Genomic DNA, 25,628 nt, shown 5'->3' on the forward strand with positions numbered 1-25,628 from the left:
TTTTTGGGGCACAACCTAAGGATACCAGGGCTCCAATACGGTGGATTAAAAAATGACTTCCAAAGTGCACTGCCAAAGGTATATTGAACAAGGATAAAACATATTGCCCTTTGCTTATGCCTGAAATAGGCATTAATCTCTTTATCATAGAGTCATAGATGTTTACAGCATAGAAACAGGCCCTTCGGTCCAGCTTGTCCATGCCACCCAGTTTCTATCACTATGTATATGCAAAACGGATTCAACAACCTATTTGAAGCCATTCGTAATATAACCCAAGACAGCCCACACCAGCACCTGATGCACTTCAGGTACCTAGATCCAGTAAATTTAGGTCCACCCAAGTGAGCCAATAACAACTGAACGAGGAAACAGGAAGAATGAAAGTATGGATGGCATGGCAGTACAATGGTTAGCACTGTTGCTTCACAGCGCCAGGGACCTGGGTTTGATTCTTGGCTTGGGTCACTGTGCGGAGTCTGCACGTTCTCCCCATGTCTGCGTGGGTTTCCTCCGGGTGTTCCAGTTTCCTCCCACAAGTCCTGAAAGACGTGCTGTTAGGTGATTTGGACATTCTGAATTCTCCCTCAGTGAAGCGGAACAAGTGCTGTAGTGTGGCGACTAGGGGATTTTCACAGTAACTTCATTGCAGTGTTAATGTAAGCCTACTTGTGACAATAATAAAGATTATTGATTATTATTATTACTCTACCTCCTACAATTCATCACTGCTCCCTAACCATCCCAATCCCTGGCATTGCGATCCTCAAACCCCACCAATCCGAGCAAGTGCTGAGACTTCCCCAACCCCCATGAAATCCAGAGTATAAGAATTTTAATATATTTGGGTAGATTGATCCAAATGATTCAATGATGAGGCTGGCATCAACTAGCATCATGTTGCCACTAAATTGTATTTGCTGGCTAAAAGGAAACCCATACACATGCTGCAGATACAACATTTCCGATTATCAAACAATAACGGTCTGCAGCAGAGATTTTAGATCAGGCGTTTCCAGTCTAAGCAAACTCTGGGCACAAAATTTATGTCTGTAGTTCTGCATTAGGCAGTGTTGAGGAAGGCCATTGCACGCTGACCTGCCAGCTGCTTCCATTGCGGCCCAGGCAGCATGCTGTCTTGTGTTTGCACAGACATCCCTGTGAGCACCAGAAGCAGCTTAACCAGTACCGTTAGCGCACATTTCTACTGGCTGTTGTGATGCCCATTGTCCTAATTTAGACTATGTATAGGAATTTACAAATTAGGAGCAAGGTAGACCACTCTGCTCTTCCGGCCTCCTCTGCTATTCAATAAGATATGGCTGATCTGATTGTAACTCATCCTTTGAGAGAGAAAAATTCTCCTCATCTCTGTCTGAAATGTTTTTAAACAGTGACCCTTGTTCTAGATTCCCCCACAAGAGGAATCATCCTCTCGACCCCTCAAGATCTTATATTTTTCAATGAAGTTGCCTCTTACTCTTCATAACTCCGGTGGATACAAGCCTCGCCTGCCTAACCTTTCCTCATAAGACAATCCGTCCATCCCTGGTATTCGTCTAGTAAGCCTTCTCTGAACTGTTTCTAACGCATTTACATCCTTTCTTAAATGTGATGCATCTTGCTTTCAATGCAATAAAGATGTAATGTTGAGGTTACAATCAGATCAGCCATGATCTTATTGAATAGCGGAGCAGGCCTGAAGGTCTGAGTGGCCACTCCTATTCCTAATTCGTATGTTCGCATATATAGTCCAACTGACTCCAACATCCAGTGAGCCAGACAAACCTTCTTCCCATCTCGAATATTTTTATAACTAATAATTAAAGTATCCAATGAAATACGAAAAGCCCACACTTTTGTTTTAAAGCACAAATGTTTTTTCTCCTGGATTGTTTGCAGCAGAGTCCAAAAAATTAATCTTAATTTCCTGGAGATTTGAGGACAATCCTGGAGGGCTGGCAATCCTAGGGTGTCCTGAGTGCAATGGTCTGCTTTCATTGGTATCTGAGTCCACATGGTTTGTGATCCAAATCTATTCCATCCATTTAAGTCCATGCCATTCCAGTGTGAGATCACTGCACATTGGCTCTGTGTTCCACAGAAGCTTGCACATTAGCTGTGCCAGTGTGAACATGCCAGTTTGTACCCCTATTAGGAAATGATTTTTAATGGAATTAGTTCTATTCTGCTATGCCTTGAGGGAAAGCAGAAAGGAAATTTCTCTTAAAAAGGCAATGTTGTATTTTTAGGAATGTATATTTGGATTTTCTAAAATTAACACAGATGTTAAGAAAAGACTATGGTGATCCATAACCACTGTAGCATTTGTTAGCAATAGGGACTGATGGACTCTTTATAATCACTGAAAATCAGTTGAGTACCACAATCCTGTACCAGAGGGCTGAATTTTCTTGACACCATAGTTACAAATTTATTGGCAGGGTGGTCAGGAAAATAGAGGCTAGCTCTGTCAGGAAAGTTCCACATTCTCATGTCTGGGAAGTTTCCAGGGGGCTGCAACTCTTCAGCCAGCACAGTCCTCACAGCTGCTAGGTCAAGACCAAAATGATGTTGGATGAGTAAGTGACTACACTTCCATTATAGTTGTCATTATAGTGATAATTTCACATCTCTTAACAGTGTACAATGATGTAATAATGTCACCTTTTTTAGAAATTCATTACATTACAACCCATTGACAGGACTTCTTTCAAAATTCAATCATTATCTCGCAATCTGTAGGTTTATAACGTTGCCCAAGGGCCCAGTTTGCCCACTCGGGGGACATTTTTCCCCTTAATCCTGCTCACTTATTTGATGCACATCCTACAAATTGTGCATCATTTCATAGAAACATCGGCCTGAATTACATGCATGGCATGCGCGCAAAGCCGGCGGGTCTGGAAGTGGATGTAGAGTCCGTTCCTGGACATGTTCACGTTCTAAACACAATTTCACGCTGGGTGGCAAATTAAGGCTCGTCCAGCATGAAACGCGGTTTCCGGTTGGCCTGACTGAAAATGAGTCAGGTGCCTGGTCCAGTGGTATCCCTCAAGACTTTGATAACTTCACCTAAACTTCCAGTGGAAAAACAAATATGTCCTACAACATGGAAATTAATTTGGTGTTATTACTATGACTTTTCGTGTATGAACGGATCCTGACTAAAACCTTCACTGACTCAATGTATTTGTGTATAGTAGCTCTTTAATATGCCTTGATAATTGACAGGCCCTGATCTGCTCTATCTGCCACTGACCCAACCAAACTTTGTGGCAGCAGTGAAGAAGCTAAGGGTGGGGGTGGGGGTTCGCTTCACTATTTACATGAGAAAGAAAAAATAATGAATAAGGATTTCTCCGGCAGCTTTGATGACTTCAGAACGTCCCAGAGTGCCTCTTTGTTTTTTGAAGTGTAATCACTGCTATAATGTGGAAAATGTGTCAACTAGCCACTTTGCACACAGCAAGCTCCCATAGACAGCAATGATGGACCTTTTACATCCATCTGAGAAGGTAGATGTGGTCTCAGATTAACATCTCACTCGAATCCTTCCACCACAGACAATGCAGCACTCTCTCAGGACTGCGCTAGGACTATAAGCCCACATGCTGAACTCTCTGGAGTCAGACTTGAATCCATAACCTACTGGACTCCAGAGAGCAGAATGCTCCATCATGGTAGACACCCATGCCATGAAGGCTGCACCTGGACTACCTGCTTTTGCACAGATTTGTAGGTGAACCAGTTTAGGAAGCCTGTGTGATCAAAAGGAAATATAGCAAAACTCAGAAATATGACAGGAACAAATTCACAAATAAAATTCAAGTGCTTGTGCTTTGGGGGTCTTTTATTCTGCCCTTGGATGAAAAATTGATAAAAATGTAATGCCCACCTGCCCTTTTTACCACAAATTCACATTGGCAATCTAAATCTCCATTAATAGACTTTTTAATGGTCTTAATTAGCCATTTAATTGTCAGCAGGCAGAGCCCCAACTCTTGCACCTGCCCTCTCACCTCAGTAGTGCACATGTACACGGTGAGTTTGGGACACATATCTGATATAATCTCATGCAATTTCACATGTGTATGGGCACATGCCTGGCAGAACACCGTAAAAATCTGGCCATAGAATAATTCCAGAACAGGAAGTGGCCATTCAGCTTGTCATGTCTGTGCTGGCTCTCTGCAAGGGCAACTCAGCCAATTCCATTTCCCTGCCATTTCCCTGCAAATCCTTTCTCTTCAGATATTTATCAAGTTCCCTTTTGAAAGCCACAGCTGAATCTGCCTCCACCACACTCTCGGGTAGTGCATTTCAGATCCTAACCATTTACTGTATAAAAACATTTTTCCTCATGTTGTCTCTGGTTCTTTTGCCAATCACATTAAATTGGTGATCTCTGATTCTCAGCCCTCTGCCATTGGAAACAATTTCTCCCTATCGACTTCATTCAGACCCCACATGATTTTGAATATCTCTATTAAACCTCCTCCCAATCTCCCCTTATCTAAGGAGTAAAGTCTCAACTTTGCCACTCTATGCACTTATCTAAAGTTTCTCATCCCTGGAACAATTCCTGTAAATCTTTCCTGTGCCCTCCCCAATAGCTTCACATCCTTCTTGAAGTGTGGTCCCCAGAAATGGGTACAATATTCCAGTTGAAGCTTAACTCGTGTTTTATATTGGTTCACCATATATGCCCTGCTTTTGTGCTCTATGTCTCTATTTATAACACCCATAATTCTTTATGTCTTGCTAACTTCTTTCTCAACCTGCCTTTCCACCTTCACCAATTTGTGTACATATATCCCTAGTCCCCCTGCAGGATATCATCCTTCATTTTGTATTGCTCTTCCTCATTCTTCCTATCAACATGAATCACTTCACACTTCTCTGCATTAAATTTCATCGAACATGTGTCCACCATTTCTCCAGATTGTCTGTGCCCCCCTGGTCTATCTTCATCCACTTCATAGTTCACAATACCTCCAAGTTTTGTGTGATCTGCATATGCTGAAATTATGCTCTGGACACTCAAGTCGAGATCAATGAATATGGATAAAGAGGAACTGTGGTCCTAATACTGAGCCTTGGGGACCCCACTATATACCATCATCCTGTTTCAAAAGCAATCTGTTTCTTGTCACTCAGCCATGTTTGTATCCATGTGCCACTGTCTCTTTTATTCCATGGGCTTCAGCTTTGCTGACAAATCTGTAATGTGACACTTTGTGCTACTTTATGTTGATCCGCCAGTATGCCATGCTACTAGGCTCTCTCCTCCATCAAATGAACACACCAGTCCTATTAGAATCCCTTTGGTGCAGAAGGACGCCATTCGGCCCATTGAGTCTGCACCAACCCTCTGAAAGAGGACCCTACCTAGGCCCACTACCCCCCATCCCCATAACCCTGTAACTCCACCTAACCTGCACATCTTAAAAACATAGAAAATAGAAGCAGGTGGCAGCTATTTGGCCCTTCGAGCCTACTTTGCCATTAATTATGATTATGGCCGATCATCAAGTTGAATATCTTGATCCCATTTTTCCCCTATATCTCTTGATCCCTTTAGCTCCAAGAGCTATACCAATTTCCTTCTTGAAATTACACAACGTTTTGGCCTCAGCCACTTTCTGTGGTGGCAAATTCCACAGATTCACTACTCTTTGGGTGAAGAAATCGCTACTCACCTCAGTCCTAAAAGGTTTACCCCTTATCTTCAAACTATGACCCCCTAGTTCTGGACTCCCCCACCATCGGGAACATTCTTTCTGAATCTACCCTGTCTAATCCTGTTAGAATTTTGTAAGTTTCTATGAGATCCCCCCTCACTCTTCTAAACTCCAATGAATATAATCCTAACCGACTTAGTCTCTCCTTATATGACAGTCCCGCCTTCCCAGGAATCAGCTTGGTAAACCTTCGCTGCACTCCCTCCACAGCAAGAACATCCTTCCTCAGATAAGGACACCAAAACTGCACACAATACTTCAGGTGTGGCCTCACCAATGCCCTATGCAATTGCAGTAAAACATCTTTATTCCTATACTCTAACCTTCTCATTATGAAGACCAACACACCATTCGCCTTCTTTACTGCCTGCTGTGCCTGTGTGCGTACTTTCAGCAACTGATGCACGAGGTCACCAAGGTCTCGCTGAGTATCCGCCTCTCTCAATTTACACACATTCAAATAATAATCTGCCTTCCTATTTTTGCTACCGAAGCAGATGTTGACAATCCAACCAGGGAGAGGGCCATACTGGACTTGGTATTGGGGAATGAGGCAGGCAAGGTGATTGATGTTTCATGGGGAAGCATTTTGGGCTGAGCAACCATAATTCCATAAAATATTTTGGGTAGTCATGGATGAGGACAAGAGTGGCCCACGGGTGAAGGTGCTTAATTGGGCGAGGGTGAATTACGTCCAAATTAGACAGGACCTGGGGAATGTGGATTGGGAGTGGCTATTAGAGGGCAAATCCATACCTGACATGTGGGAGGCATTTAAAGGCCAGTTAATTGAAGTGCAGGCATGTTCCCGCAAAAAAATGAAGGATAGAAAGGACAGGATTCGGGAACCATGGATGACAACGAAAATTGTAAGCTTACTCAAAAGGGAAAAAGAAGCTTACGATAGGTCTCGGCATCTACAAACTGACAAAGCCCTTGAGGAGTACAGTGAAAGTAGGAAGGAACTTAAGTGTGGAATTAGGAGGGCTAAAAGGGGCCTTGAATTGTCTTCAGCAAACATGGTCAAGGAGAATCCCAAGGCTTTTTATGTATATATTAGGGGCAAGAGGGTAGCAAGAGAAAGGAAGTTATGCGTGGAACCACAGGAAGTGAGTGAAATCCTTAATGAGTACTTTGTATCGTTATTCATCAGGGAGAAGGACATTTTCTTTGTTATTCATAGGACGTGGATGGTGCAGGCTGTGCCAGCATTTATTGCCCATCCCTAATTGCCCTTCAGAGGGCAGTTAAGAGTCAACTATATTGCTGTGAATCTGGAGTCACATGTAGGCCTGACCAGGTAAGGACGGCAGATTTTCTTTCCTAAAGGACATCAGTGAACCAGATGGGATTTTATGACAATCAACAGTGGTTTCATGGTCATCATTAGACTTTTAATTCCAGATTTTTATTGAATTCGAATTTCACCATCTGCAATGGCGGGTTTTGAACCTGGATCCCCAAAGCATTACTCTGGGTCTCTGGTTTACTAGTCCAGTGAAAATACCACTACGTCACCACCTTCCCATACATGCGGATGTTGAGATCAGGGATAGGGATATGAACGGTCTTGAGAACATCAATATATCAAAGGAGGAAGTGTTGAGTATCCTAAATTGCATTAATGAAGACAAGTCCCTGGGGTCAGATGGGATCTATCCCAGGTTACTGCGGGGGGCATTGGGAGAAATAGCTGGAGTCTTACAGATATCTTCACATCCTCTTTGACCACAGGTGAGGTTCCAGAGGACTGGAGAATAGCCAACGTTGTTCCCTGATTTAAGAAAGGAAGCAGGGATAATTCAGCAAATTATAGGCCAGTGAGCCTGACATCAGTGGTGGGTGGGGAAGCTTTTGGAAAAGATATTGAGGGGCAGGATATAAACACATTTGGAGGAAAATGGACTAGTTAGTGACAGGCAGCATGGTTTTGAACGGGGAAGGTCATGTATCACCAACTTGATTGAGGTTTTTGAAGAGGTAACAAAGGAAATTGATGAGGGAAGGGCTGTCAATGTAGTTTATATGGACTTTCGTAAGGTGTTTGACAATGTCCCACATGGCAGACTGGTACAAAAACTAAAATCACACGGGATTTGAGGTGGGCTGGCTAGATGGATACAGAACTGGCTTGGTTATAGAGACAGATAGTAGCGGTGAAGGGTGTTTTTTCTGAATGGAGATCTGTAGCTCGTGATGTTCCAGTGGGATCAGTGCTGGAACCTCTAAGTTTGTAGTGTATATAAATTATCTGGAGTAAAATGTGGGTGGTCTAATTAGTAAGTTTGCAGATGACACGAAGATTGGCAGAGTTGCTGATAGTGCCGAGGATTGTCAGAGGATACCACAGGATATAGATAGATTGGAGACTTGGGCACAGAAATGGCAGATGGAGTTTAATCCGGACAAATGCAAGGTAATACATTTTGGAGGATCAAATCTAGGTATGAATTATACTGTAAATGGCAGAACCTTTAAGAACATTAACATACAGAGGAATCTGGGCATGCAGATCCACAGTTCCCTAAAAGTGGCAACACAGGGCAAGATGATTAAGAAGGCATATGGCGCGCTTGCCTTCATCAGCTGGGGCATTGAGTACAGGAGATGGGAAATCATGTTGCAGCTATATAAAACCTTGGTTAGGCCGCATTTGGAGTATTCCCGTACCAGGTGCCGGAATGTGGCGACTAGGGGCTTTTCACAGTAACTTCATTGAAGCCTACTTGTGACAATAAGCAATTTTAATTTTGTTTTCATTTCATATTAGACCATAAGACCATAAGACATAGGAGCAGAATTAGTCCACTCGGCCCATCGAGTCTGCTCCGCAATTCAATCATGGCTGATATTTTCTCATCCCCATTCTCCTGCCTTCTCCCCAAAACCCCTGATCCCCTTATTAATCAAGAACCTATCTATCTCTGTCTTAAAGACACTCCGTGATTTGGCCTCCACAGCCTTCTGCGGCAAGAGTTCCACAGATTCACCACCCTCTGGCTGAAGAAATTTCTCCTCATCTCGGTTTTAAAGGATCGTCCCTTTAGTCTGAGATGGTGTCCTCTGGTTCTAGTTTCTCCTACAAGTGGAAACATCCTCTCCACATCCACTCTATCCAGGCCTCGCAGTATCCTGTAAGTTGCAATAAGATCCCCCCTCATCCTTCTGAACTCCAATGAGTACAGACTCAGAGTCTTCAACCGTTCCTCATAAGACAAGTTCTTCATTCCAGTGATCATTCTTGTGAACCTCCTCTGGACCCTTTCCAAGGCCAGCACATCCTTCCTTAGATACGGGGCCCAAAACTGCTCACAATACTCCAAATGACCAGCCTCAGACATACCTCCCTGGTTTAGTATTCTAGCTCTCTTGACATGAATGCTAACATAGCATTTGCCTTCTTAACTGCTGACTGAACCTGCACGTTAACCGTAAGAGAATCATGAACAAGGACTCCCAAGTCCCTTGCTGCTTCTGATTTCCTAAGCATTTCCCCATTTAGAAAAGTCTATGCCTAAATTGCTCCTTCCAAAGTGCATAACCTCACACTTTTCCACATTGTATTTCATTTGCCATTTCATTGCCCACTCTCCTAGCTTGTCCAAATCCTTCTGCAGCTCTCTTGCTTCCTCAATACTACTTGTCCCTCTACAAATCTTTGTATCATCTGCAAACATAGCAAGTGCCTTCAGTTCCTTCCTCCAGATCATTAATGTATATTGTGAAAAGTTGTGGTCCCAGCACAGACCCCTGAGGCACACCACTAGCCACCAGCTGCCATCCTGAAAAATACCCCTTTATCCCCACTCTCTGCCTTCTGCCAGTCAGCCAATCCTCTATCCATGCCAGGATCTTACCCTTAGCACCATGGGCTTTTAACTTATTTAACAGTCTCCTATGCGGCACCTTGTCAAAGGCCTTCTGGAAATCTAAATAAATCTAACTTCCTTGTTAGCTCCTCAAAGAACTCTAACAGATTTGTCAGACACGACCTTGCTTTGACAAAGCTGTGCTGACTCAGTCCTATTTTACCATGCACTTCCAAGTACTTCGCAATTTCATCTTTAATAACAGACTCTAAAATCTTACCAATGACCGAAGTCAGGCTAACTGGCCTATAATTTCCCATCTCCTGCCTCCCTCCCTTCTTAAACAGTGGTGTTACATCAGCCACTTTCCAGTTCTCTGGGACCCTTCCTGCCTCCAGTGATTCCTGAAAGATCACCACCAATGCCTCCACAATTGCCTCAGCTATCTCTTTTAGGGCCCTGGGGTGTAGTCCATCCGGTCCAGGTGACTTATCCACCTTCAGACCTTTCAGTTTCCCCAGAACCTTCTCCTTAGAAATGGTCACTGCACTCACCTCTGCCCCCTGATTCTCCTGGCGCTTTGGCATCCCACTGGTGACTTCCACCATGAAGACTGATGCAAAGTAATTATTCAGTCCTTCTGCCATTTCTTTGTTTCCTATTATTACTTCTCCAGCCACATTTTCCAGTGGTCCAATGTCTATTTTTGCCTCTCCCTTATCTTTTATATATTGAAAAAAACTCTTCCTATCTTCCCTTATATTACAGGCTACCTTGTACTCATATTTCATCTTCTCACCCTTTATTGCTTTTTTAGTTGTCCTCTGCTCACTTTTAAAGGCTTCCCAATCCTCCGGCTTCCCACAAATCCTCGCCACTTTGTATGCTTTTTCTTTAGCTTTTATGCTGTCCTTGACATCCCTCGTCAGCCATGGATGCCTTGTCCTCCCCTTAGCATGTTTCCTCCTCCTTGGGATGAATTTCTGTTGGGCCTCCCCAATAACCCCCAATAAACCCTGCCATTGCTGTTCCACTGTCTTCCCTGCTAGGCTCCTTTTCCAATCAACTCTGGCCAGTTCCTCCCTCAGGTCTTTGTAGTTACCCTTATTTAATTGTAATACCATTACATCTGATTGCAGCTTCTCCCTCTCAAACTGCAGGGTATATTCTATCATATTGTGGTCACTGCTCCCTAAGGGTTCCTTCACCTTAAGTTCCCTAATCAAGTCTGCCTCATTACACATCACCAAATCCAGAATTGCCTGTTCCCTAGTAGGCTCTGTCACAAGCTGCTCCAAAAAACCATCTCTTAGACATTCCACAAATTCCTTTTCTTGGGATCCACTACCAACCTGATTTTCCCAGTCCACCTGCAGTTAGTCCATTGCATGCAGTTAGGTCACCATATTATCAGAAGGACATGGAAGGTTTGGACAGAATGCAAAGAAGGTTCATCAGGATGTTGCCTGGTCTCGAGGGTGTTGGCTATGAGGAGAGGTTGAATAAACAAGGATTGTTTTCATTGGAAAGACGGAGGCTGAGGTTGATAGAGGTCTACAAAATAGACTGAGTGGATAGTCAGAGGCTTTTTCCAAGGGTGGAAGTGTCACTTACAAGGGGGCACAGGTTCAAGGTGAGAGGGGGATAGTTTAAGGGAGATGTGCAGGGTAACTTTTTCATGCAGTGAGTGGCGGGTGCCTGGTACGCGCTGCCAGAGTATGTGATGGAAGCAGGCAGATTAGCAACATTTAAGAGGCATCTGAGTGGGTACATGAATAGGGAGGAAATAGAGGGATACAAACTGAGTTTGGGCAGAAGATTTTTTTTAGTTAGGGCATCATGATCAGCACAGGCTTGGAGGGCCGAAGGGCCTGTTGCTGTGCTGTACTTTTCTTTGTTCTCTGTTCCCTTAACCTCACATTTATCCCCATCTTTGGACACTAAGGGCAATTTAGCATGGTGAATCCACCTAACCTGCAAATCTTTAGACTGTGGGAGGAAACCAGGGCACCCGGGGGAAACGCAGTCACCCAAGGCTGGAATCGAACCTGGGTCCCTGACACTTTAAGGCAGCAGTGCTAACCACTGTGCCACCTATTTTGGAGCTATTGGAATGATATGATGTGCTCTAGTAGCAATTTTTATGTTTTCTTTTGTAATATTAGCCCCTTTAACAGGCAATTCAGTTTGTTCACAGGTGCCAATTGCCTGACAATTAGAAGAATCCTTCGCAGCTTGCCAGACAGTAAGATCATTATGACAGAGCACGGAGTGGAATGCGCTTTTCAGGAATGATTTACCATGTTCACTCTCACCATAGCAACAAGAAACTAAACTCCGCTTTTATCTTTCTTTGTTTATCCAGCCATATATTGATTTTATAATCTCTTTTTGTGTATCTGTATACTTTGTTTCCATTTATCTTTTTGCTGATTGATCAAATTTTCGAGAACATCTTATTTTCAGATAAACAGGTAAAAAACAATCCAGACTAATTGCTTAATTTTTAAATGTGTTTTAACACTATTTACTATTATTTACTGTTAACTTTATTTCCCGCCAACACTACTAATCATTGGTACTATTAATTGTTATTTGCTGCAAAAAGTCCTCATTAATTAAACTGCCCCAACTTTAAACAATACCATTGTTCCAAATGCCAAACTAAATTCCAATCTTTCAGCAGATTGCATGTTTTGAGCTATGCTATATACCTGTTCACTGTTCGCATGGTACAACAGCATTAAAGTGGGGGGAAAAATACTACAGTACAAGTAAATGCAGCAAACGTGCTTCACAGTCGTTTTGAGAGAAGAGGGATCAAATTACACATCTTCCACCTAACGCTCAGCCCTGACTGCTGTGTCTTTTAATTTTTTTCTGTGCTTCAAAACAAATAAAACTGAAACATTCTTGTGGTTAAGGAAATATTTGTCCTAACATCAGCCCCTGTTTGGTAGGTAGAATGGTGTATTACCATATATAGTGAAATTAATTGTTTCTCTCCAAGAGCCAAAGTAAACCTCTCCAAAAACCATTAGGTTTTGTCTAACTCTCCCTGGTAACTGGACTCAAAACCGGCCTGCAACCCTGTTTACAGAAATGCACCAATGTGAACACAGTACATCAGGAATCTTACCAAAGAGGGTGATGGGGCTGCATTTCACTTTTAAAGGGACCTCAACATGTTGTAAAGACATCTGTCCTGTCTCTGCAGCACAGTAGCAATGTGGATAGCACAATTGCTTCACAGCTCCAGGGTCCCAGGTTCGATTCCGGCTTGGGTCACTGTCTGTGCGGAGTCTGCACATCCTCCCCGTGTGTGCGTGGGTTTCCTCCGGGTGCTCCGGTTTCCTCCCACAGTCCAAAGATGTGCAGGTTAGGTGGATTGGCCATGCTAAATTGCCCTTAGTGTTGGGTGGGGTTGCTGGGTTATGGGGATAGGGTGGAGGTGTTGACCTTGGGTAGGGTGCTCTTTCCAGGAGCCGGTGCAGACTCGATGGGCCGAATGACCTGCTTCTGCACTGTAAATTCTATGATCTATGATTCTCTAATCAATGGGTGCGATTCTTCGGTCTCATTACACTCTCGCTCAAGCAAAACAAGGTCGGTGAATAGCGGGAGAGGCAGAAAATGAGAACCACGTCAGGTGCCGAACAGTTTGCCCACACCCATAGGCGAGATAGGAATCTCACCGTAGCGTGGTGAGAAACCAATTATCAACACTTAAGCCCTATTTCCATACAATTAATATAAGACACTCCTTATCCTACAGCCTCCCTGTAGCACAATCAATCACTCACGAGACGAGATAAGAAGGAGTCGAACGATGGCTTTATTACGCAGACTTGTTCTCCAGCAGCACAGTTACAGAATGCGGCTGCTGGGAGAACCTGGGCTCTTATACTCCGCCTTACTGGGTAGAGCCAGTAGGTGGCTGATCCAATCGGGACCCGGCGTCTATCCACCAATAGCCTCTTGGCATCACAGGGTACCTTAATACCCCTAATACATACCACCACATTCACCCCTTGTTAAAAAAGAACCCGGCGGGGTAGTGGGCCGTATGGTGGTAAGGGTTTACAGAGTCGGTACCTAGGATGCCGCTAACACGGCGGCTATGCTCCGATATCAATTACTAGTACTACTTACAATGCCGCTTTTACTGGGCAACCCAAAAAATTATTTACAGAGGCATTTCTTGCTTTACTACACTGATTTGATGAGTCGAATGGGTGCCCTGGTCATCCTCGCCAATCGTCTTAGTCACGGTGGTGATGCAGGCGCTGGTTCGGGCCCCGTTGTCTCTGGGAGCGTCGCGATGCCTCTTCCCGCTCCAATACCCCTACTCGGAGCCGGGGGAAGGACCGATCCACCCGGAAAGGGGGCGGCTGTGGGGTGCGCCGGTGGGGGGAAGGGGGTGATTGGTGTTGGGGGGGGTGTGTGGAGCTCCAGAGGGGGTAACTGGTGTGGGGGGGGGTGCATTCATCGGTCTCCCCAGCAAGTGGTCACACTGGCACCGTTTAGTACTCCTTTTTAAAAATGTGAATCTGGTGGAAGGGATTCTATGGGGTGCCAAGGAGGTGAGTAGCCATCTTTGTTCACAGGCAAAGAGCCTGAGGGCTAGCCACCCCAGTGTCCGGCAGGGGGTGAGAGCAGGAACCTCCGCAGGGGTGGGCCACCATGGGAGGGTGGGGGGAGCGCTTGGGGGGCAACCGCTCATGGAACCACCATGCCAACTCCTGGATCGTGTTTACCCGTCCCGGGGGCAACTCTTGTCTCTGCCCGTCTGCCCCAATGACAACCCATAACCCCCACTGACTGCCGAACCTCTGGGCGTATGTCTGAAGGCTATTGCTAATAGGGAATTGGCAATCATGGTTAAGTGAGCACTTCATGCAACCCCAGCGGATTCCCGTGGGTGGGTGGGCCATGTAGCATGTGGGAGTCATTGCCTAGCATCCTAATCAGTCCGTAATGTCTGGACACTGCAGAAGGCAACACCACACATGCAGCAGCCAACACCCGAACACCCAGGGGATGAGACATCGCTCTATGGACATGTCCATGGCCAGAGGGTGGGTGAGTGCCACGGGGTGTGGTCCATCACTCGGTCCAGGTGACATTACGAGCGGGTGTCTGGAGTACAGGGTCTGGGGTCTGATGAGGAGGCCTGCGGCGGCCGGGAGTGCGTGGGCAGGGCATTCTGGGTGTGGGGGTGAGATGGGTCAATGGGGGATTGGAGGGTCCTGGGGTGGGAGCCACCGCTGTTTGTCAGTCTAACATTCTCTCCCTATTTCTTACAGATATTGAACGCTATGGCAGGGATTTTGGACCCAGAATTTGCCCTAGTGGTCCTGCTGCTAGGCCGGGTGGCCAAATGCCGGAGTCGGCGGCAGCAGCAGCATCTGCAGATGCTCGAGTCGGCGGCCCATGCACCGGACCCCGCCCAACCCCTGTCATGATATGCAGACATGCACATAATGAGATACAGACAGGCAGCTAATGAACACAAACACATAAACAGGACATAACCAATCAGCAGGCAGAACACTTGGGGATGGTTTCCCCTATAAAAGGCATGAGACACTCACACTCCACCTCTTTCCACTGGGGACATCTGAGTCAGGGTGTATATATCACATAACACCTCAGCACGTGGCTAAGAGCTAGTCTGGTTCAGTCATAGAGAGTAACCACACTTAGGTTAGCAGAGAGTCGAACTCACAGAGAACTGTGCTAACTGTGTGACAGGTTCAACAAATCAGATTGAACTAACTTCAAGGTCTGGAGTATCTTTTAGTTAAAGCTGCATCCAGTTGCAACCCGTGTTATCTCAATGTGCTTAACTCGACAACCCCTAAGAACTGGGCCGCCCATCAGGCCAGGGAGGGACCCAAAGGGGAATTAATGTGACGGCCCCGGGTGTACAAACGCTGCTGGTTGTTCAAAGAGATGACGGACAGTGTGTACCACAGAAGACTCCGCCTCAACAAGAAGATGGTGCGACACCTGTGCCACGTCCTCACTGAATTGGCACCACATGGAGGAGGAGGACACCCGCTCCTGCAGCTCTGAACTTTAATGCCTCAGGATCATTCCATGGGTGAAGCGGGAACCTGTGTGATATCTCACAGCCCATAGCCCACAGGTACATCTGACAGGTCTCGAATGGCCTGTATGCCCGTGTGGAAAACGACATCATCTTTGACATGGACCAAGCCCAGCAAGATACCCAGGCAGCAGGTTTCTCCGCCATCGCTGGGATACTCCAGGTCAAGGGGGTCATAGGTGCTGCGCATGTCGCCCTGCGCTCACTGGACAATCTATGGGTGCCCTATGTTAACAGAAAGGGGTTCCAATCCCTGAACATTAAACTCATGTGTGACCACCAAATGTAGATCATGCACGTGTGTGTGTACGCTTTTATTTACCTGTTGAACCTTTTGTTATCTGTTTTTACATTTCGAACCAGTTTTCACCTATACTTTAATTCCTTTCTCCTGATTCATCTTTTCGACAACAGGATCCCCCCGCACTGTAAATTCTTCACCAGCCCTGAACAGATATCCCAAACCCTGGCATTGGACAGGCAACACAGACATTTGGACTCCCAGTCTTTGCTGCAGAGAACAGTGTCAATCCCCTTCACTATACTATCCCCACTACCACTACATTCCTTTTGCTCCCACCAACAGCTTCCTTTTTTAAAATAAATTTAGAGTACCCAATTAATTTTTCCAATTAAGGGGCAATTTAGCGTGGCCAATCCACCTACCCTGCACATCTTTGGGTTGTGGGGGCGAAACCCACGCAGACACGGGGAGAATGTGCAAACTCCACACGGACAGTGACCCAGAGCCGGGATCGAACCTGGGACCTCAGCGCCGTGAGGCTGCAGTGCTAACTCACTGCGCCACCGTGCTGCCCCCACCAACAGCTTCCTGTAGCACAGTGCCACAGTCAGTTTGCTCATCCACCCGCAGCCGCTGCTCTCACTCAAACTAGTTGAGAGAGTCTCAAATCTTTTTTTAAATTTAGAGTACCCAATTATATTTTTTCCAATTAAGGGGAAATTTAGCATAGCCGTTACCTTATATGGGATAAGGTTACATGTGGACAGTGCATCTAAAGATGGAACCCTGGGGAGGTGGCGGGGTTTATCTAGGACTCCTTGATGCCACACTCAGTCAAGTGCTGCCTTCATGTCAAGGACAACCACTCTCACTTCACCTCTGGAATTCAACTTTTGTCCATGTTTGATCCCAGGCTGTAATGAGATCAGAAGCTGAGTGAACCTGGCAGAACCCAAACTGAGCATCAGTGAGAAAGTTATTGTTCAGCAAGTATCGCTTGATAGTGCTATTGATGACCTCTTCCATCACTTTACTGATGATCAAGTGTAGACTGAAGGGGCAGTATTTGCTGGGATGGATTTGTTCTGCTTTTTGTGTACAGGACATCCCTGGGCAATTTTCCACACTGCCGCATAGATTCCAGTGTTGTTGCTGTAATGGAACAGCTTGGCGAGGGGCGTGGCAGGTTCTGGAACACAAGTCTTCAGTACGATTGCCAGAATATTGTCATAGCCTTTTCAGTATCCAGTGTCTTCAGCCATTTCTTGCTTTCACGTGGAGTGAATCGCATTAGCTGAAGATTGGCATCACTGATACTGGGGACCTCCAGAGATGCTCGAGATGGATCATCCAAAGAACAAAACAAAGAACAAAGAAATGTACAGCTCAGGAACAGGCCCTTCGGCCCTCCAAGCCCGTGCCGACCATACTGCCCGACTAAACTACAATCTTCTACACTTCCTGGGTCCGTATCCTTCAATTCCCATCCTATTCATATATTTGTCAAGATGCCCCTTAAATGTCCCTATCGTCCCTGCTTCCACTACCTCCTCCGGTAGTGAGTTCCAGGCACCCACTACCCTCTGCGTAAAAAAACTTGCCTCGTACATCTACTCTAAACCTTGCCCCTCTCACCTTAAACCTATGCCCCCTAGTAATTGACCCCTCTACCCTGGGGAAAAGCCTCTGACTATCCACTCTGTCTATGCCCCTCATAATTTTGTATACCTCTATCAGGTCGCCCCTCAACCTCCTTCGTTCCAGTGAGAACAAACCGAGTTTATTCAATCGCTCCTCATAGCTTATGCCCTCCATACCAGGCAACATTCTGGTAAATCTCTTCTGCACCCTCTCTAAAGCCTCCACATCCTTCTGGTAGTGTGGCGACCAGAATTGAACACTATATTCCAAGTGTGGCCTAACTAAGGTTCTATACAGCTGCAACATGACTTGCCAATTCTTATACTCAATGCCCCGGCCAATGAAGGCAGCATGCCGTATGCCTTCTTGACTACCTTCTCCACCTGTGTTGCCCCTTTCAATGACCTGTGGACCTGTACTCCTAGATCTCTTTGACTTTCAATACTCTTGAGGGTTCTACCATTCACTGTATATTCCCTACCTGCATTAGCCCTTCCAAAATGCATTACCTCACATTTGTCCGGATTAAACTCCATCTGCCATCTCTCCGCCCAAGTCTCCAGACAATCTAAATCCTGCTGTATCCTCAGACAGTCCTCATCGCTATCCGCAATTCCACCAACCTTTGTGTCGTCTGCAAACTTACTAATCAGACCAGTTACATTTTCCTCCAAATCATTTATATATACTACAAAGAGCAAAGGTCCCAGCACTGATCCCTGTGGAACACCACTGGTCACAGCCCTCCAATTAGAAAAGCATCCCTCCATTGCTACCCTCTGCCTTCTATGGCCTTGCCAGTTCTGTATCCACCTTGCCAGTTCACCCCTGATCCCGTGTGACTTCACCTTTTGTACTAGTCTACCATGAGGGACCTTGTCAAAGGCCTTACTGAAGTCCATATAGACAACATCTACTGCCCTACCTGCATCAATCATCTTAGTGACCTCCTCGAAAAACTCTATCAAGTTAGTGAGACACGACCTCCCCTTCACAAAACCGTGCTGCCTCTCACTAATACGTCCATTTGCTTCCAAATGGGAGTAGATCCTGTCTCGAAGAATTCTCTCCAGTAATTTCCCTACCACTGAAGTAAGGCTCACCGGCCTGTAGTTCCCGGGATTATCCTTGCTACCCTTCTTAAACAGAGGAACAACATTGGCTATTCTCCAGTCCTCCGGGACATCCCCTGAAGACAGCGAGGATCCAAAGATTTCTGTCAAGGCCTCAGCAATTTCCTCTCCAGCCTCCTTCAGTATTCTGGGGTAGATCCCATCAGGCCCTGGGGACTTATCTACCTTAATATTTTTTAAGACACCCAACACCTCGTCTTTTTGGATCACAATGTGACCCAGGCTATCTACACCCTTTTCTCCAGACTCAACATCTACCAATTCCTTCTCTTTGGTGAATACTGATGCAAAGTATTCATTTAGTACCTCGCCCATTTCCTCTGGCTCCACACATAGATTCCCTTGCCTATCCTTCAGTGGGCCAACCCTTTCCCTGGCTACCCTCTTGCTTTTTATGTACGTGTAAAAAGCCTTGGGATTTTCCTTAACCCTATTTGCCAATGACTTTTCGTGACCCCTTCTAGCCCTCCTGACTCCTTGCTTAAGTTCCTTCCTACTTTCCTTATATGCCACACAGGCTTCGTCTGTTCCCAGCCTTTTAGCCCTGACAAATGCCTCCTTTTTCTTTTTGACGAGGCCTGCAATATCACTCGTCATCCAAGGTTCCCGAAAATTGCCGTATTTATCTTTCTTCCTCACAGGAACATGCCGGTCCTGTATTCCTTTCAACTGCCACTTGAAAGCCTCCCACATGTCAGATGTTGATTTGCCCTCAAACATCCGCCCCCAATCTATGTTCTTCAGTTCCCGCCTAATATTGTTATAATTAGCCTTCCCCCAATTTAGCACATTCATCCTCGGACCACTCTTATCCTTGTCCACCAGTACTTTAAAACTTACTGAATTGTGGTCACTGTTACCGAAATGCTCCCCTACTGAAACATCTACCACCTGGCCGGGCTCATTCCCCAATACCAGGTCCAGTACCGCCCCTTCCCTAGTTGGACTGTTTACATATTGTTTTAAGAAGCCCTCCTGGATGCTCCTTACAAACTCCGCCCCGTCTAAGCCCCTGGCACTAAGTGAGTCCCAGTCAATATTGGGGAAGTTGAAGTCTCCCATCACCACAACCCTGTTGTTTTTACTCTTTTCCAAAATCTGTCTACCTATCTGCTCCTCTATCTCCCGCTGGCTGTTGGGAGGCCTGTAGTATACCCCCAACATTGTGACTGCACCCTTCTTATTCCTGATCTCTACCCATATAGCCTCACTGCCCTCTGAGGTGTCCTCTCGCAGTATAGCTGTGATATTCTCCCGAACAAGTAGCGCAACTCCGCCTCCCCTTTTACATCCCCCTCTATCCCGCCTGAAACATCTAAATCCTGGAACGTTTAGCTGCCAATCCTGCCCTTCCCTCAACCAGGTCTCTGTAATGGCAACAACATCATAGTTCCAAGTAGTAATCCAAGCTCTAAGTTCATCTGCCTTACCCGTAATGCTCCTTGCATTAAAACATATGCACTTCAGGCCACCAGACCCACTGTGTTCAGCAACTTCTCCCCGTCTGCTCTGCCTCAGAGCCACACTGTCCCTATTCCCTAGTTCTCCCTCAATGCTCTCACCTTCTGACCTATTGCTCCCGTGCCCACCCCCCTGCCATACTAGTTTAAACCCTCCCGTGTGACACTAGCAAACCTCGCGGCCAGGATATTTATGCCTCTCCGGTTTAGATGCAACCCGTCCATCTTATACAGGTCACACCTGCCCCGGAAGAGCTCCCAGTGGTCCAGATAACGGAAACCCTCCCTCCTACACCAGCTGTTTAGCCACGTGTTTGTCTGCTCTATCTTCCTATTTCTAGCCTCACTGGCACGTGGCACAGGGAGTAATCCCGAGATTACAACCCTCGAGGTCCTGTCTTTTAACTTTCTGCCTAGCTCCCTGAACTCCTGCTGTAGGACCTCATGCCCCTTCCTGCCTATGTCGTTAGTACCAATATGTACAACGACCTCTGCCTGTTTGCCCTCCCCCTTCAGGATTCCCTCTACCCGTTCGGAGACATCCTGGACCCTGGCACCAGGGAGGCAACATACCAACCTGGAGTCTCTTTCACGTCCACAGAAGCGCCTATCTGTGCCGCTGACTATAGAGTCCCCTATTACTATTACTCTTCTGCGCTTTGACCCTCCCTTCTGAACATCAGAGCCAGCCGTGGTGCCACTGCTCTGGCTGCTGCTGTTTTCCTCTGATAGGCTATCCCCCCCGACAGTATCCAAAGGGGTATATCTGTTCGAGAGGGGGACAACCACAGGGGATTCCTGCACTGACTGCCTGCCGTTTCTGGTGGTCACCCATTTCTCTGCCTGCACCTTGGGTGTGACCACATTTACATAACTGCGATCTATGACGCTTTCCGCCACCTGCATGCTCCTAAGTGCATCCAATTGTTGCTCCAACCGAACCATGCGGTCTGTGAGGAGCTCCAGTTGGGTGCACTTTCTGCAGATGAAGCCATCCGGGACGCTGGAAGCCTCCCGGACCTGCCACATCTCACAGTCAGAGCACAGCACCCCTCTAACTGACATTGCGTCAATTAATTAAAATTAAAATTTGTCTCTTTTTTTAAATACTTTTTTTTTTTAAATTTCAAAGTTACTGTCAACTATCTGTTTCCTAGCACTAGATTTCTAATAGATATGCGATAGCTAACTATAATACTCTCCGATCTCTGGCTTAGATATCCTCTAAATTATAATTAAGTTATTATGTTTAATTAGTTCCCAAATACTCAAATTTTTTTTAAATTTAGGTTAGAATCCCAACCAGCCACTCTGGCCACAGCTTTTCTGTGATGTCACTTCAGTTTCCCCCCGACACACACAATTTGAAAAAAGGTATAAAAGTAAAAATAAGTAAAAATCACTTACTTACCTTCTTACCTTCTGAGTGTCTTAGATGTTCTCAGGTTCTCTCGCTGACAGAGACTGCTCCTCCACCTCCGAACCTTGACCTGCACAATGCTCCAAGAAGGCCCCTGCGCACCGCTGCCGCCGAAATCCAAAGGGCTGCTCCTGTAAAGGTAAGAGCTTTTAAACTCACTACTCACCTCCCAGAAGGCCCCTGCGCACCGCTGCCGCCGAAATCCAAAGGGCTGCTCCTGTAAAGGTAAGGCTTTTTAAATACACTACTCACCTCCAAGAAGGCCCCTGCGCACCGCTGCCGCCGAAATCCAAAGGGCTGCTCCTGTAAAGGTAAGAGCTTTTAAACTCACTACTCACCTCCCAGAAGGCCCTTGCGCACCGCTGCCGCCGAAATCCAAAGGGCTGCTCCTGTAAAGGTAAGGCTTTTTAAATACACTACTCACCTCCAAGAAGGCCCCTGCGCACCGCTGCCGCCGAAATCCACTTGTCACCTGTGGCTGAAGATTGTTCAGCCTTATCTTTTGCACTGATGTGCTGGGCTCCCCCATCACTGGGAATGGGGATATTTGTGGAGCCTCCTCCTCCAATGAAGTGCCCACCACCATTAGATGTGATCCGTTGGTTGTGGAATCACTTAGCCCTGTCTATTACTTACTGATTATGCTGTTTGACATGCAAGTAGTCAGGTTTTGTAGCTTCACCAGGTTGATACCTCTCTTTTAGGGATACTTGGCATGTCCTACCGCACTTGCAGATAAACCAGCATTGATCCCCTGGCTTGATGGTAATGGTAGAGTGGAGTGGGGGATATACCGGACCATGAGGTTACAGATTGTGGATGAGTCCAATTCTGCTGCTGCTGATGGCCCACAGCGCCTCATGGATGCCCAGTATTGAGTTGGAACATCAGGATGTAGGAATTAGGAACAGAAGTAGACAATTCAGCCCCTGAAGCCTGCTCCGCCATTCAATCAGATCATGGTTGATCTCTTCCTGCACTCAAATCCACCTCCCTGCTTGTTCCCTATATCCCTTTCACCCTTTTAAAAAAATCAGAAATATATCTATCTCTTTCTTGAAACCATTTAGTGACTCAGATTCCACCGCGCTATGGGGCAGCGAGTTCAACACAAATTCACCACCCTCTGCGAGAAGTAGTTACTTCTCATCTCAGTTCTAAATCTATCACCGCTCAACCTATACTAGTGACCTATCGTTCTAGATTACCCCACAATGGTCTATGTTTACTTTATCAATCCCATTTTGTATTTGATATGTTTTATATATAAATTTTATATTGTATTTTATAACAACAGAGTTGCTAGCTCTGTATGAGGTCTATCCTATTTAGCACAATGGTAATGCCATATAACCCAATGGATACATAATCTAAAAGCTCATGGTGTAGGGTGTAACATTTTGACATGGTTAGAAGATTTTCTAGCTGGCAGGAAACAGAGAATTGGCATCAATGGGTCTTTCTTCAGACTGGCAGGCTGTGACGAGTGGTGTGCCACAGAAATCAGTGTTAGTGTCTCAACTGTTTACAATTTTTATAAATAACTTGATGAAAGTATGGTTGTTAAATTTGCTGATGACATAAAGCAAAGATAGGTAGGAAAGTGAACTGTGAAGAGGACATAAGGAGGCTACAAAATGACAGAGATAGGTTAGTGAGTGGGAACAAATCTGGCAAATGGAGCATAATGTGAGCAAATGTGAAATTGTCCATTTTGACAGGAAGTATAAAAAAAGCTTATTAACTAAATGGTGGGCTAGTGCAGAGCTCTGAGGTGCCGAGGGATCTGGGTGTCCAAGTACATGAATCACTAAAGGCCAGTACACAGGTACAGCAAGTAATTAGAAAAAACTTCTTGAATTATATTGTCTATTTCAAGGGGATTTCTTACAAAAGTAAGGAGGTTATGCTTCAGTTGTACAGGAAATTGGTGAGATCACGGGTGCGATTTTCCGGTCCTGCCTGCCCCGGGACAGGAAATTCCCACCGAAGATCAACAGACCCTTAGCTTGCCCATCAAATTCTCCGTCCGCCCTCAACGATTCCCATGACCAGATGATTTAGTCCTACATCTGGACTATTGTGTACAGTACTGATCGCCTTATCTAAAGAAAGATCTAAATGCATTAGATACTGTTCAGAGAAGGTTTACTAGACTACTACCAGGAATGAGCAGTTTGTCTTATAAGGAAAGGTTGGACAGAGGTTTGTATCCAGTAGAGCCTAGAAGAGTAAGAGGTGACTTAATCAAAATGTTTTAGATCCTTAGGGGTATTGGCAGGGTGGATGTAGAGCTGGAGTTTCCTCTTGTCAGGTAATCTAGAACTATATACAATTGAATGGCTTTTTTTACGACAATCGACAATGGTTTCATGGTTATCATTAGACTTTTCATTCCAGATATTTTATTGAATTTGAAGCCGAGTCCCCAGAGAATAATCCTAGGTCTCTGGATTACTGGTCTAGTGACATTACCACTACGCCATGACCTCCCCCGAGAATGAACTACTCAGCTCTCACAGCGGAGAGTGTTTACGCGATCTAAGATGCAAGAAAGAAAGAACCTTATTGCATTTACATAGTACTTTATGGTTACTGCTAATTATAGACTGGATTAGATTTTGAGAGCAAAGTTTAAGAACAAAATTAACTTTTTAAACTGGTCCATTCACCAAATACCAAGTATGTACTCAGTTCCTCAGTTGTACTCGTTCTGCAACTCTGGAAATATGTGTGATGTGCAAATATTTGTGGTGACCCGGTGTTATGGGTTACTACTGGTGAAATAGTGGTGTACTGATAATGTCATTAGATAGTAACACAGAGGACATGGGTTCAAATCCCCCCATGGCTACTGGTGGAATTTAAATTCAATTTAAGCTAGCCTTACTGATGATCATAAAAATAAATCTGATAATGCCCTTTAGAGAAGGAAAGCTGCCACCCTTATATGTGACTGCAGATCCACAGTAATCTTACTGTCCATCTTAACTGCCCTTTGTAATGGCTGAGCAAACCACTCAGTTCAAGGGCAATTAGGGATGGACAACAAATGCTGGCCTTGCCACTGACGCTCACATCCCATGAAAGATTTTTTAAAAGCCCTCTTTCCCCCAACTTTATGCCAGAAAATTGGGAAGTTACCAATTTGAATATATGCCCTTACAGATCTGAATCACATTTTCTCTGCTATACAGTGTGCGGCTTGTGATTTAATGGGTAGAGTCTCTGCCTCGGAGCCAGAAGTTCCGGCTTCCCACTCCAGGACTTGATGGCTAACGAAGACGCATTCAAAACATGCAATCTGCAAAATCTTTCCAACATATGCCAATGGCAGGTTGTATGACTATGAGTAATATCTGGTTAGCCATGTGATGGGAAGAATATTGGAGCTTATACCTATCATATATTGCTCCAGGCTACAACTTGCATGTAAAAGTGAATGTTGCCACAACAAGTCAGGACTCCCTGAGTGTATTTCTAGCACAGTGCCAGTGTGATAATATGGTAAATGTTTGGTTAATTACCACAGCCCAGTCCTTTTTCTGTTGCATTTTATTTAACAAATTTGTTCTTCAGTATAATCAATTTGCTATTTTTATACCATTGCACATTCTTCACATTTCTCAGCATTAAGTGTTCCTAGCCAGATTCCCAGTTTCTACGTAACTGTAAGTTGATTTCAATTATATCTTTGCAATATGCTGTTTACCTGTACAATTTTAAATGATTCAAAAACTTGTGTTTTCTTTACAATACTACAATTAAAACGTTTAATGAACAGCAAGAATACTAGGCCTGATTCCTGCAGTCTCCATTGCCCATTTAACTGCTCCCGTTTATACCTCTGCTGTCATGCAATTAATAACCTATTTACAATTTCATCTTAAATTCCATGAGCTTTGACAATAGCAATAAATAGTAAATTTACATATTCACTTACTGAGGAACTCATACTGAAAGGGAATACACAGTATTGGTGTTACAATATTGCAGACCTGTCACAGATGCATGCTCCTTGCTATTGGGAGTAGTTCAGTGAAATCACCCAAAAAATTATAAGGG

The 25,628-nt window shown here is 45.2% G+C and overlaps 1 long non-coding RNA gene across 1 annotated transcript in view; it reads right to left on the minus strand.

The window, feature by feature from the left end:
• LOC140397941 (uncharacterized) overlaps positions 1-25,628 on the minus strand; it is a 161,710-nt gene that overhangs the window by 118,028 nt on the left and 18,054 nt on the right. The gene's annotated exons all lie outside the window — the stretch shown is intronic.

The sequence above is a fragment of the Scyliorhinus torazame genome, chromosome 21 (assembly GCF_047496885.1).
Source record: "Scyliorhinus torazame isolate Kashiwa2021f chromosome 21, sScyTor2.1, whole genome shotgun sequence".
NCBI classification, from domain to species: domain Eukaryota; kingdom Metazoa; phylum Chordata; class Chondrichthyes; order Carcharhiniformes; family Scyliorhinidae; genus Scyliorhinus; species Scyliorhinus torazame.